The 14,726-nt window shown below is 44.9% G+C and overlaps 1 long non-coding RNA gene across 1 annotated transcript in view; it reads right to left on the bottom strand.

Annotated features, from left to right (window-relative positions):
• Window positions 1-14,726, bottom strand: part of LOC126249674 (uncharacterized) — a 248,124-nt gene that overhangs the window by 20,424 nt on the left and 212,974 nt on the right. The window lies entirely within an intron of this gene.

Raw genomic sequence — 14,726 nt, forward strand, 5'->3', positions numbered from 1 at the left:
ATCATTGCCATAAGACTCAGCATCATTTTCAGCAAACCTTTTGTGACTTGTGTTTGCAACACAATGAATATGTCTGAAGAATTGGTGCTGAATGGGAGGAATAAAAGGCAGTAAATACAACATATCCTCCTTTGTGTCCGTAACTGCATGTTTCTGCTGGTAGAGAATGTCTTGTTCTGGTAGCTGACATACTGGTCTTCCTTTATTTTTCTTTGACAAATTAATTTCATGGAACTGAATGTCAGGATCGAGGCTGTTTTTGTATTTTAGTGAATATGTACATCCCTTTTTCGTTCCTCAAGCACTGCATGTCTAGCCAAATCACTTTGTGACCATCAACTGCTTTGTTCCGGTTTACAATGACTGTTCCCTATTTCTTCGTGGACAAAAAGTCAGTATGCATCATGTGAACTGTTTTAAACGAATTTTTCCTTCTTGGATTCTTTCATCATGGATATCTAGTCATTTAGCGAATAAATATTAACTGCTTTTCTACCCTTTGCTCTCACTAAGCCAAAGTTGACATTATTTGGTAGGTATGAATTTCTGCTTCTGAGCAGTCATTCGTCAGAGATCATCTTCAGCACCCACTGGGCATTTCTGGAGATACACCCTGTACATTTTGGAAACAGACAAATCTGCGTTCAAGTAATTTCTTTGTTTCTTGTGTAATGACTTTTATAGGCTGGAAATGATTTGGTATATCCCATACATCCATGTCATCAGTTTTATTGCCTGGGGTCTTCTAGCCACGAGATTCAACTACAGCAGAAACGTCCAGCTTTGATATGCAATGGTAAAGTAGCCCACTAGATATCTGAAATGTGTTCAGAAATAATGCTTTACAAACCTGGACGCTTTGGTTTTCCACCCCCAGCAAATACTTAAATGACGTTGATTTCTAATTTCCAGAACCATTTCGTGGCCGTCTCCTTTGCACACTGAATGGCTGCACTGTTGCCCGAAGATAAATAGTTTGTTGTGAATAGTCACCCAGGTTCCAAAAAGAATCAAACACTGTCCTAGATTGATCTCTGTTACTCCTGTGGAGTATTTCAATCGATGCGCAGAGATTCTGTTGGTAAAACATTTCCTGTAACCAATTTTTCTTTTCTGGTTAGAAGGCCTACTCTTGTCCAGTATTTCGGAGAGTTACCCTTTAGTTGGTCTTCCACGTCTCCACATTTCATGTACTTTTTCTTACTCTCTCTCCTTTAATGGTGACCTACTATTCTCTATGATTCCCTCTCTCACAAGGAGAAGGCCTCAGACACGGCCAACCGATTCGGCTCAGATTTGGCAGATCGCTTGTGTACAACCTAAAACCAAGGAATCTACGATATTTTTGGTCAACACCTCCGCGTTTTTGAGAAAATCACTCCTAAATGTTATGACGAGCGATCGACTCAAAATTGGAGGGATCGATAGATAATTGTAAATAGAGCATTTTTCATCATCAGGTATGGGGTCCGCAAACGCAAACTTTTCCAGAAATCGAGGAAAGAAACTTTTACAACAACCCACACGGTAAACGCTTTCAGCCGACAGGGGCGATAGCACAACGGCCAACGTAAGTGGCTGGGAATCGGAAACCCGGGGTTCGAATCTCGAAGAAGCCTCCCGGATTTTATTCTTTTCGTTTGTATTTTTCCGTATCTCAATTGATAGGGATAGGAGGGTTAATAAGGTAAGTAAATCAATAAGGAATGATGATAATAAGGTACGCAAAGTAATTTCCCAAACACCGTGTGTTAGTAAAGTACTAAACTTTTAAGCCTTGTCACATGAAAACAACTCCGAGTAAGAGTGCTGCGAATTCCTCACGAGGGATCACAGATAGCCAACCGCGCGACGCTTGTTTACAACGAGGCACGGGACTGAATGTACGGGACGGAATGCACGCGGGGAGAGTTATGTTGTCCCAGTTGCCTCTTCCTCATATCATAGTTGTGAACCTGGAAGAGTAAATGTGTCCAGCACGAGCCTTGTATAAGTCAATAGGAAAGAGTTGTTTTCCATCATTAGGCTGCCGCGAACCTCGTGGATACATGTAGTGATTTTTCCATCGTTAATGCGCCGAATGAAATACGTTTTGTGAATGAATACAGTGTTCCTCCGTAAGTAACATATGACGAGTACTGTATGTAGTTTGTAGTAATTAGCTCGTCTGTTTATGCCGTAGTAACTAGTTATTGTTTGTTGTGTCATATCTTTCAGGTGCATAATCTGCATAATTGAGGATGTACACCCTTCGACTAGCGCTGTGATATATAGTTGGGAGCCTGTCACAGACGATGGCAAGCGGAAGTTACCGACGCTATGCTTTGGTTTGGTTTGTAAAAGTGTTGCAAGGCAGATGCATTATCAATGCACTTGCGGAAGCAGGCAGTTCTGTTTCTCGGCGTTCCAGATTGATAGGAGCGGCTATCGTAGAGCGATTTTTGGAGCTGACGAACGAAATGACTTTTGTTGATACTGAAGTACTATACCATGAAAACGAAGCAGAAGGTGATTCAGTGGAAGATATCCCGACTAGTGAATCGCAAAATGGTCGTAACACTTTGAAAATCTCAACGTCACTGGGAATATGTGCTTCATCTGTTCCCGATGAGTATTACGAACCGGTTACTAAACGATTGAACTACGGCACTATATCCCTTGAAGTAAAAGTAAAGGCGGTAGCGCTAGCCAGGAATCATCCGAATTGGAACTTATAAACACTGCAAAAGAATGAAGCAACAACAGCCCTGAAAAGGAAGGAGGACTTGAAATTGTGGGAAAGTGATATCGTAAAAGGAGGGACAAGATACGACAAGTATCAGGCGATAAATAAGAGGACATACGACCGATTTGTCGGATCTCGTTGTCGTAACGAGAACGTAACAACGAGAATACTTCAGCAGTGGGCTGCAGGTGCAGCGCTTCAATATACGGCCAACAAGGATTTTACGTTTGCTGCACCATTATCTTGGGCAAGAAATTTGAAATCGGAGTATAAAATTCGTCAACGGCACGTCACTAAATACGTCTCTCATAAGGAGGTACAAAATATAGTAGAAATACAGAAAATGGCGGCTCCTTTCAGCACGCAAACGACGTCACTTATGACCGATTTTAATTGTGATTACGTGATCAACACCGATCAAACAGGATGCGAGTATCGGGTGAACATTCGACGCATGTTATCGCATAAGGGAGAAAAACGAACCCTTGACGCAGTTGGTAGTAAAAACAAACTAACACATTAGTACACGGCGCAATATGCCATCACAGCCTCTGGAAAAGTGTTGCCTAAGATTTTCCTGTGTTTACAAGATACGAATGTTACATTTGGTCCTCGGGTTATAGAAGAGGTCAATCGTTTAACCGACTCGTTCAAAAATGTTTACATTACCTGCTCCAAATCTGGGAAACTGACGAATGAGAATGTTTTAAAACCATACGTTTCAGATACCAAGTTTTGTCTGATACTGGATTCCTGGAGTGGACCAATTAATACTACAATATATGACACAATGTTTATAGATGGCGAGGGTCAGTCGACGTGCACAGTAAAAATAATACCGCCAAACTGCACACCTGTATGTTAACCGTGTGATGTTTATTTCTATCGCCAGGTTAAAAACTTTATTTTCAGGCTTCAGAATTGCAGTGTGCTTCTGGAAACCCAGCGGGAATTCCGCAACCGCACGGATGCAATAACTATTCACAGCATAATTCATAACCAACTATCAGCACCGATTTTTCAGGCAATGATATCGTATGCGTGGTACGCATCAAAATTAATTCCCGAAAAAGACATATTTTTAAATGTAAACCAAGTTTGTTTTCCGCCGAGTCTTCGGAAGGAACAGTGTAGCAGTCGAAAGATTTCATTCATTGGATGTTCTTGGTGCCGTGAGTATATTTGTGACTGGAAGAGCCATTGTAAAGTGACCTGGAGTAACATTTTACTGGTTTACTATCCCAAGAGGTTTGAGAAATTTATTTGCCTACCTTATCATCCCTTATTGATTTGGTTACCTTATTAACCCTCCTATCCCTATCAACTGAGATATGGAAAAATACAAACGAAAAGAATAAAATCCGTTAGGCTTCTTCGAGATTCGAACCCCGGGTTTCCGATTCCCAGCCACTTACGTTGGCCGTTGCGCTATCGCGCCTGTCGGCGGAAAGCGTTTACCGTGTGGGTACAGAAGCGGCAGTTGTAAAAGTTTCTTTCCTCGATTTCTGGAAAAGTTTGCGTTTGCGGACCCCATACCTGATGATGAAAAATGCTCTATTTACAATTATCTATCGATCCCTCCAATTTTGAGTCGATCGCTCGTCATAACATTTAGGGGTGATTTTCTCAAAAACGCGGGGGTGTTGACCAAACATATTTTAGATTCCTTGGTTTTAAGGTTGTATACAATCGACCTGCCAAATCTGAGCGGAATCGGTTGGCCGTGTCTGAGGCCTTCCCCTTGTCAGCCGTATAACAAAAACTATAATAAAAATAGCTATTACAAACACCAAAGAAAATTCGAGAGAAATTATATTGCAGTAGCGGCTTCAAAAACGGGTATGTTGTTGTCAGACCAAGTATACAAATAGTATAAGTGATAAAAATGTGACCTCTGTTCCTCAGTACGTTCTGAATTACATTTCTTTACCTTAATTTTCTTCTGAAAAGTCGCCTTTGTCCACAGTAACGATTCTTTGATGTAACGATGTAACGCAACTGGAAAACTTTGAAAGTGTGGACCTGCTTGACTTGTTCGAAACAATAAACAGCTGTTTCTGTTTCCAACTAAAGTGCTGCCATCTGGCACCACAAAGCTCAACTAGGGACTTCACTTACTATAGTTCAATTCTTTTATCTTGGCGGCTCGCGCATGCCCGCCTAGACACGGGAGATTGCTGCGTTGCCAGTTGCACACGACGCACGCGCCAAGAGAAGCAGCGCCATAGTATAACATAGTTCGCAAGCTTACGTATAGGGGGGAGGGCGCAGTTCATGAAGTAAAGCCACCACGGCCGCATTAACCCTTTCGCTGCTACAGAGACGTGCTCCCTGCATTCCGCGCTGTGGGCGATTTTGTCACTGCACTGCTCGCCTGTGCAGACACATTGTGTTCCGACTGCTTTGACACTCTTTATCATTCGATTCCACAAAAACTATTTGGCTCAAAAATTAGATTTTTACCTATCTTCTTGACTGATACCTTCCCCCCATAAATGACTTAATTTTGTTTCGATGTTCAACGCAGTTATTATGCAGCATTAAATATAGTAAACCATTGCACGAAATTTTGAAGAGTTTGCAGAGGTAAAGTCCATAGAGTATACTTTCCGGATGGTCGATTTTAGTTGCCACAATGTTGAGAATGAAATGCGGACAAGATACCTATATATTTCATTTAATTTAAGTACCACATAAGTGTCGTATGTAATATTGGGAAATATTCCACCTTTCGCGACTGTAACAAAAGTTTTACTTACACTGGGCACGTTTGGCTTTATTTTAAAGCACTTCAATCAATCAAAAGGAAGTAGACAAAATACATTAAACAAAACTGTGGACTTACAAAAACATTAGCTCTTGAATATATCGTCTGTCAGTGAAGCGCTCAGAGCTATGTCAAATATAAATTTGTGTGTGGCACACACAAACAGCATTTATTTGCTAAAACGCTGATGAGCCAACACAAACGTTGAATATTGTGCTACCGCAGCACAAAACTACGAAGGGTGACTTGGCAATGGAGGACACAAAATACAGTCTTCTTATGATGCTTCAAAAGAGAAAAACGCGTCTGGTCTAAATAAGTCGCTTATTACAGTTGCAGAAGAGGGATGTATTTCAATACCATTGGTAAAACTGCGACTGTGGAACAAAAACAAGAAATAAAACATGAATACCATTCTGTATGTGCCATACCTTTCACCGATGGAAGTGCTTTAAAATAAAGCCAGACGCGCCCTGTGTAAATAAAACTTTTATTAGAGTCGCGAAAGACGGAATATTTCTCAAAAAAAATGGTTCAAATGGCTCTGAGCACTATGGGACTCGACTGCTGAGGTCATTAGTCCCCTAGAACTTAGAACTAGTTAAACCTAACTAACCTAAGGACATCACAAACATCCATGCCCGAGGCAGGATTCGAACCTGCGACCGTAGCGGTCTTGCGGTTCCAGACTGCAGCGCCTTTAACCGCACGGTCACTTCGGCCGGCGGAATATTTCTCAATATTACATACGACACCTATGTGGTACTTAAATTACATGAGATATTGTTATACAGTAAATATTATATGAAATTTAGGTATCTTGTCCACATTTCATTCTCAACATTGTGGCAACTAAAATCGACCATACGGAAAGTATATGCTATGGACTTTTACCTCTGCAAACTCTTCAAAATTTCGTGCAATGGTTTACTACATTTAATGCTGCACATCAAAACAAAATTAAGTCATTTATGGGCGGAAGGTATCAGTCAAGAAGACGTGTAAAAATCAAATTTTTAGGCCAAATAGTTTTTGTGAAATCGAATGATAAGTGTGTCAAAGCAGTGGGTACACCATGTGTCTGCACAGGCGTGAAGTGCAGTGATGACAAAATCGCGCACAGCGCGGAATGCGGGGAGCACGTGTCTGCAGCAGCGAAAAAGTTAATGAAGAGGCAAAGCACTAGAAATTTCATTCAAACGAATAAAATTCGTGAAGTAAGGCACTCCAATATTGTTTTTAATTAAGCACCACACAAGGTTTGAACTCATAACCTTTCACTTGGCAGCCCAACACCTTAACCGTTCCGCTACCTCAGCTCATCGAACAGTGTAATTCCATAAGGACTCTAACACCTCACACAACTACTTATAAACACTGTTGGTATGACTATGAATTACTCACGCTTCGTCGAAGTACAATAGGAAATAAACAATTACCGCTGTTCTTTATTGCGAAAAAGCAGTTCGTGAGATTGAAACAAACACCTTTCCTTGCTATCACCTGAATTAGGAGTCTTATTGCTTGTTTGGTTTAATTAATTAATAGAATATGAAGCAATTGGTATAAAGAATGCTTTTTCCAAACTTTCTATAAAAGAAAGTCTGCTATCAAGACATTGCTTTTGTTCTATTACTTTATTTATGACTGAACGTTTCTAAAACTGAAGACACTCGTCCGTGCTCTGCACTGCAGTCGAAATCTGGCAACGTCGTTCTCTGTTCATTGGCTGACTGTATTTTGTGACGTCAGATGCGCAGAACGAACCTAAACTCAGCCGCCAAGATATATGACGCGCACTATAGTCTCCGGGAAAGAAAATGTAATCCAGAGTGTACAACGCCTCTGTTCTCAAAACACGAATTTTTTGGATTTACACCACTTGTACTCTGATCGCCTCATATATCTGAAACCTCTATTCACCCACGAATACTGTATTATACTGACAAGATCTGCCACCTATGAATTAACCAAACTTCTTGTTTTAATGCTTCTATGTGGGAATATTTGGTGTTCTATATTGTTACTCGATATGTCTTTTCCATTAGCTCTGAAATTATTGATATAATTTCATTCGATTGTTTTGTTTTATGGCGCAAAAACAACTAAGGTCATGCGCGGCCATGTCACACCCGTAGAACACGACTACAACAATGGAGTTAAAAGCGACTACAAATTAAGCCCAATCGATGGAAGGAAAGACGAAAAAAAACAAGGCCTTTCTCGTGGAGAAAGGTCCATAAAATATGCCATAGAGACAAAGGAGGTCATGAACTAAAGATTAAATGTTCTTCGCCATATTGCTACGACGGATAAAAAGAAACCTAGGCGACAGCCCGTGCGTCGTTCGCTAAAACGGCCAGTAATTCAGACGACAAACATAAATTAGAGCGTACGTTGTTAAAAAAAAAGGCATTCCGCCAGGAAATGGCGAACCGAAAAGGTTGATGACAATGACGGGGATCACCACTTAACAAATGACGATGGCTGAAACGACAGTGCCCAACATGCAACTTAGCTCTCGCGGCGAGAGGTCCGCGAAGCTGCTAGGGGAGGCTTAATTCCCCGGGACTTGGTCCCATGAAAGGAAGACCAGTGGTGATGCCAAAGTGACACCACCTGTTGACAGACGGCAAGATAGAGATCATTGGAGGGAATGGAGGAACTAGTAGGACAAGGTACGGCGACTGCAGCCTTGGCAGCGGCCTCGTTTCCCATTAGACTGAGTGATCAAGGAGACTCACATAAACATCACATGACTTCATCAAGAGTGAACAAGTGAAAGCTTTCCTGTATCGCCAAATGTACTGGGCCGCCTGACACAGGGCGAAGAGCTGCGCAGTAAACACTGAACAGTGTTCTAGAAGCCGATACCGAAAATCGTCGGTGCCAATGACGAAGCAACACCTGAAACCACCAGTGCAAGAGCCACCAGCGTACACAAAGGTACTATCGCGAAGTTCCGTGTGAAGGTCGAGAAACCTACAGCGATATAGTGAGTCTGGGGTAGTGTCCTTAGGAAACAAATGAAGTCCAAGGTGAACAAGGGCCGCCATACGAAGCCAACGTTGTGAAGGGTTCACACCCATTGAAAAAGTGGCACGTAGCATGAGGTTAAACTGCCAGAGCAATAGCTGAAAGCTAACTCCAGCAGGTAACAGAGAAGAAGGCTGCATCCCATATTGCGATAAAAGGAGTCATCTAAGGAGGCACAGGATAGGTGGCCAGGCATGGCAGACAAACTTCTTGTGTATACGTTGAGGAGAAAATCATGGAGGTATGACAGCAGTAGTTCAGCAGCTTCTGCATACAGACACTCAACTGCGCTAGTGTGAAAGGCGCCAGTGGCCAAACTGATGCAACGATGGTGGATTGAACTGAGACGGCATAAGATGGACGGATGTGCAGATGAATAAAGGAGACACCCATAGTCTACTTTCGAACGGACAAGGGACCATTACGAATGGAGTGTTGTGGCCCGATCTGCTCCCCAGAAAGTACCGCTGAGGACACGGAGGGCATTGACGGACCGGGCACAGCAAGAGGCCACATAAGACCTCGGTAGGACCAGGAAAGTATCCTATCGAGCATGAGTCCCAGGAATTTTGTAGTTTCAGCGAATGGAAGAGCAACAGCCTAAGGCGTAAAGATGGTGGAAGAAACCCACTGCGCCGCCAGAAACTCATACAAATGGTTTTGTCAGTGGAAAAGCGAAAGCCATTCTCGGTGCTCAACGAGTAAAGACGATCGAAACAACGCTGAAGACGCCGCTCGTGGAAACAAGTCCATGGAGAATGGCAGTAGATGGCAAAATCGTCAACGAAAAGGAAGCCGGAGATGCCCGACGGGAAACAGGCCATAATAGGGTTAATGACAATAGCAAAGAGGACGACGCTCCCGACGGAACCCTGAGGCACACAGATTTCCTGCATAAATATGTCCAACAAGGCAGAACCCACACTTACCTCGAAAACTCTGTAGTATGGGTATGACAGTGGCTTTTCGCCAGCATATGGAAAATGAGCCCTCTGTCCAGATGCGATTGTACATATAAAGGAGAATGTGCTTGCACCCAAGAGAAAGGTGCTGCACCATCTGAATGTGAACATCGTCCGGTCCTGGGGTGGAGGATCAGGATGAAATGAGAGCATGATCTACCTCCCTCATAGTAAAAGCAACATTATAGCACTCATGATTCTGAGAAGAGAAGGGTATCGCTCGAGCCGCCTCCAGTCTTTTCCAATGGAGGAAGGCAGGGTGAAAGTGGGTGGAGCTAGAAATCTCCGAAAAATAGAAGTCCAAGGTGTTGGAGATAGCAATGGGATCCATAACGATATCATCTACTATGGTCAGGCCGGAAATTGAGGAATGGACCTTGGTTCCAGAGAGCCATAGGAGGTTGGCCCACATGATCGAAGAGGGACTGGAACTGTTAAAAGAACTGGTAAATGACATCCAGCTAGCTTTTTTGCTTTCCCTAAGAATACGACAACACTGCACATACAACAGTGTCTAACGAATACAGTTTGTCATCGTAGGATGATGGTAAAATCGTGAAGAGCATGCCCCAGAGCGCGAATTGCGTCGCGGCACGACACCAAGGGACACGGACATGGCGTGGGAAAGATGAAGGGCGGGGAATTGAATGCTCTGCGGTGGTACTGATAACGTTTGTAAATTATTCTAACGTGGTCATCACAACTGGGGAACAGTTGTTTATCGAAGGTCGCCAGAGAGCAGTAAAGCCTCCAATCGGCCATAGAAAGCTGCCAATTGGCTTTAAACGTAGGTGAGGTAGGAGGTAGCAAACAGATAGCACACGGAAAATGGTAACCCTAGTATGCGACAGAGAGAACAGATCACTCAAGACGACAGGCAAGCTGGGCAGAATGAGAGATCCAAATGGGGATAGGTATGTGTGGAGTCTGAAGAGAACGTGGGTGCTCCAGTGTTACGGCAGATGAGGTTGAATTGAATTGATTGAGAAGAGCAGCTCTCTGACAGTTTCTGGGAGAGCCCCAAAAGGGATGGCGTGCGTTAAAGTCACCGAGCAGCAAGATGGGTTGAGGGAGTTACACAATAAGCTGGAGGAAGTCTGCGCTGGTGACACTGAATGACGGAGGGATGTAAACAGTACAAAGGAAAATGGTAAAGCAAAGAAGGAAAATGCGGATTGAAACAGCTTGCAGCTGGGTGTTCATGGAGATGGTATGACTATGAATGTAATCCCAGATGAGTAGCATGACTCCCCCAAGACATGAAATGCCATAGCCAAGGGGAGGAGAGGGGGGGGGGGGCGGCAGGGTCAAAGCAGACCACAGAGAAATAAATGCGCCATGTCAAAGCGGTTGTGAGGATGCAATTTTGTTTCCTGCAAGCAGAGAACAAGTGGAAGATGTGATTCCAAGAGTAGCCATAAGTCCTACTTGTTGGATCTAGGACTGCGCATGGTCCATTGGAGGAGAGTCATGACAGGGAAAAGGGAAGGAGAGAATAAATGAAGAGGTGTCACCTCAGCAGCTGCTGCATGCCAGCCTTCAAAGACACTCTGCTAGACTGTGCAGAGGCTAGAGGATCCTGCTCCATGAGATATAAAGAGGCATATATGGGGTCCAGGACACAATAACGGTTGACGGTGCACACCGGCGACACAGAGGTTGGCCGGGTGAGGGTGTCATGCGGCGACACCACTGAAGAGGATCTCCGAGTCAGAGATGGAGAAGACCGTTTCCCTTTTTTTAATATCTTTGAGCCTATGTGGTTGGCAGATGACGATTCAGATGTTTGTTGGCTGGAGGGACGCAAAAAAATCTTCGCTGCAGTACTTCTTTTGTCCTTTCTGGCTGCCCTGTTGTGAAGCACGTGATTTCGCCACTGAGGGCAAAAGTTTGGTGGTTTGTTGCACAGCTGGAGGAGAAGGAGACGGGGATGCTACCGTGATATTGGGTGATTTTACAACTGCAGTGCTGTATTAAAGATCGCAAGTCAGCGTGGCCATGTCCTTTGTGGAGCGAGGCATAGCAAGAACAGTACTGTAAGTGCCAAATGGTAAAACACAGGGTTTTGACTGCCAAACAACTTGTGAGTGACAGTAATTTTCCTTTCAGCTGGATCTCTGTAATGGGCTGCTCATCGATATACAAGGGAGCACCCTACCACAAGTACCACATTTGGCCGCAGTTTGACTGGACATGTGAGAGCTGTAGTAACGTCGACACTGGTATCAAAGCATCAGTATAGTCTGGCCATTATAACTTCATACCTTGTTTTGATCTTTGATGGAAGCACTAAATGTGAGAAAAACAGTGTGTGTAGGCACTAAGGTTGCATCATCAACCTTTTTCATTACCTGATAAGACTGCAGTGATGCCCCTGACCAGAGAGATAAGTTTGAATTTCTGTCTCGGTCAGACCATTGAGCAGCCAAGTGTACATAACACCACGCGAAGAATTCAGCGTTCGATGGGCCTTTACACGAACAGAATAGCCATGGAGGAGTGAAGCTGCAAGCAGTTGTTGCACCTGAGAATCAGAAGTAGCCTCCAAAAGCAAAGTGCCATTGCATAAAAAAAAAAGAGCTGGATTTCACAGGTTCTAGGCGCTACAGTCTGGAACTGCGCGACCGCTACGGTCGCAGGTTCGAATCCTGCCTCGGGCATGGATGTGTGTGATGTCCTTAGGTTAGTTAGGTTTAAGTAGTTCTAAGTTCTAGGGGACTGATAACCTTAGAAGTTAAGTCCCATAGTGCTCAGAGCCATTTGAACCATTTGATTTCACAGGGCGGGCAACTGCATCAACAACTTTCTGACTAATAAATGGATTAACTGTAGTAAAGGACTGATTTGTCTTCAGTACGTGAAACCACAAAGAAACGAGGCGCAACTGGGTGATTCTTTCAACCTGTAGCCTCATTCCGTTTACGTTTAGTAGACGTATACTGTGAAGACGACGTTTTTCTCATTCTGAGAAAATCCCCATGATTGCCAGTGTCTCCAATGGCGTGCTCCTTCCAAATGGGTGGACTTAGGTGATTGTTCACATTTCAGGTCACAACTCCGGAACACCTAACAGAGGCACCAACTGGCAAACTGAGAGGCAACAGCTCAGGCAGTCACTCCACCCTGGGCCTGGCCTGTATCAGGGGGTTCGTGTGTACCCTACATGTCAACTAGGGGCTGTGAATTACGCATTACCCAGTCACCTGTTAGGTGTCAGACGGCTGGGTCGGCCTTCAGGAGCACACAGGGAGGAAGAAGAAAGAGAGGGATCTGAAACACCAAAGCAGAGGAAGGATAGAAATGGAACAAAGACAGAAAAAAGACCGAAAAAACAGTGGAGGGACTGTTCTGCTGTTAGGCTACTGAAAATGCAGAGCACATTCCCAGACATACAGAACGGAAGGGTAAAAATGTTGCAACGGCTGGGGCCCATGGTGGTCGAGCATGAACTCGCCAAAGAGTGGTGAGCCCCCTGGCGGAATTTCAATCTAGAGAGCTGTAGTCCTGTGCTGGCTCAAGCTGTACGCAGATGTAACCATTCTTCATCTACATATATACTCCGCTAGCCACCAAGCGGTGTGTGGCGGAGGGCACTCTTCGCGCCGAAGTCATATTCCCCCCACTCCCGGATAGCGCGAGGGAAAAACGACTGTCTGAACGCCTCAGTACGAGCTCTTATTTCCGTTATCTTTGAACGGTGATCATTGCGCTATATGGAAGTTGGTGGAAATAATATATGCTCTACGTCCTCGGCGAAGATCGGATTTTGGAATTTAATGAGCAGCCCCTACCGTTTATCGCGTCTTCTATCTGCAAGTGTGTCCCACTTCAAACTTTCTCTGATATATGTAACACACTCACGATGGCTAAATGTACCAGTCACGAATCTTGCCGCTCTTCTTTGGACCTTCTCAATCTCTTGAATTAGACCCAACTGGTCAGGGCCCCATACAGACGAACAACACTCTAAGAGTGGACGAACTAAAGTATTGTAAGCAATTTCCTTTGTTGAAGAACTGCACTGTTTCAGGATTCTACCAATAAACCGCAATCTAGAGTTCGCCTTACCCGTTGCTTGTGTAATCTGATCGTTCCATTTGAGATCATTTCGAATAGTCACACCCATATACTTGAAGGGTGTTACCGCTCCCAAAGACTGGGCATTTACACTCCTGGAAATTGAAATAAGAACACCGTGAATTCATTGTCCCAGGAAGGGGAAACTTTATTGACACATTCCTGGGGTCAGATACATCACATGATCACACTGACAGAACCACAGGCACATACACACAGGCAACAGAGCATGCACAATGTCGGCACTAGTACAGTGTATATCCACCTTTCGCAGCAATGCAGGCTGCTATTCTCCCATGGAGACGATCGTAGAGATGCTGGATGTAGTCCTGTGGAACGGCTTGCCATGCCATTTCCACCTGGCGCCTCAGTTGGACCAGCGTTCGTGCTGGACGTGCAGACCGCGTGAGACGACGCTTCATCCAGTCCCAAACATGCTCAATGGGGGACAGATCCGGAGATCTTGCTGGCCAGGGTAGTTGACTTACACCTTCTAGAGCACGTTGGGTGGCACGGGATACATGCGGACGTGCATTGTCCTGTTGGAACAGCAAGTTCCCTTGCCGGTCTAGGAATGGTAGAACGATGGGTTCGATGACGGTTTGGATGTACCGTGCACTATTCAGTGTCCCCTCGACGATCACCAGTGGTGTACGGCCAGTGTAGGAGATCGCTCCCCACACCATGATGCCGGGTGTTGGCCCTGTGTGCCTCGGTCGTATGCAGTCCTGATTGTGGCGCTCACCTGCACGGCGCCAAACACGCATACGACCATCATTGGCACCAAGGCAGAAGCGACTCTCATCGCTGAAGACGACACGTCTCCATTCGTCCCTCCATTCACGCCTGTCGCGACACCACTGGAGGCGGGCTGCACGATGTTGGGGCGTGAGCGGAAGACGGCCTAACGGTGTGCGGGACCGTAGCCCAGCTTCATGGAGACGGTTGCGAATGGTCCTCGCCGATACCCCAGGAGCAACAGTGTCCCTAATTTGCTGGGAAGTGGCGGTGCGGTCCCCTACGGCACTGCGTAGGATCCTACGGTCTTGGCGTGCATCCGTGCGTCGCTGCGGTCCGGTCCCAGGTCGACGGGCACGTGCACCTTCCGCCGACCACTGGCGACAACATCGATGTACTGTGGAGACCTCACGCCCCACGT

This window comes from Schistocerca nitens, chromosome 3 (genome assembly GCF_023898315.1).
Source record: "Schistocerca nitens isolate TAMUIC-IGC-003100 chromosome 3, iqSchNite1.1, whole genome shotgun sequence".
NCBI classification, from domain to species: domain Eukaryota; kingdom Metazoa; phylum Arthropoda; class Insecta; order Orthoptera; family Acrididae; genus Schistocerca; species Schistocerca nitens.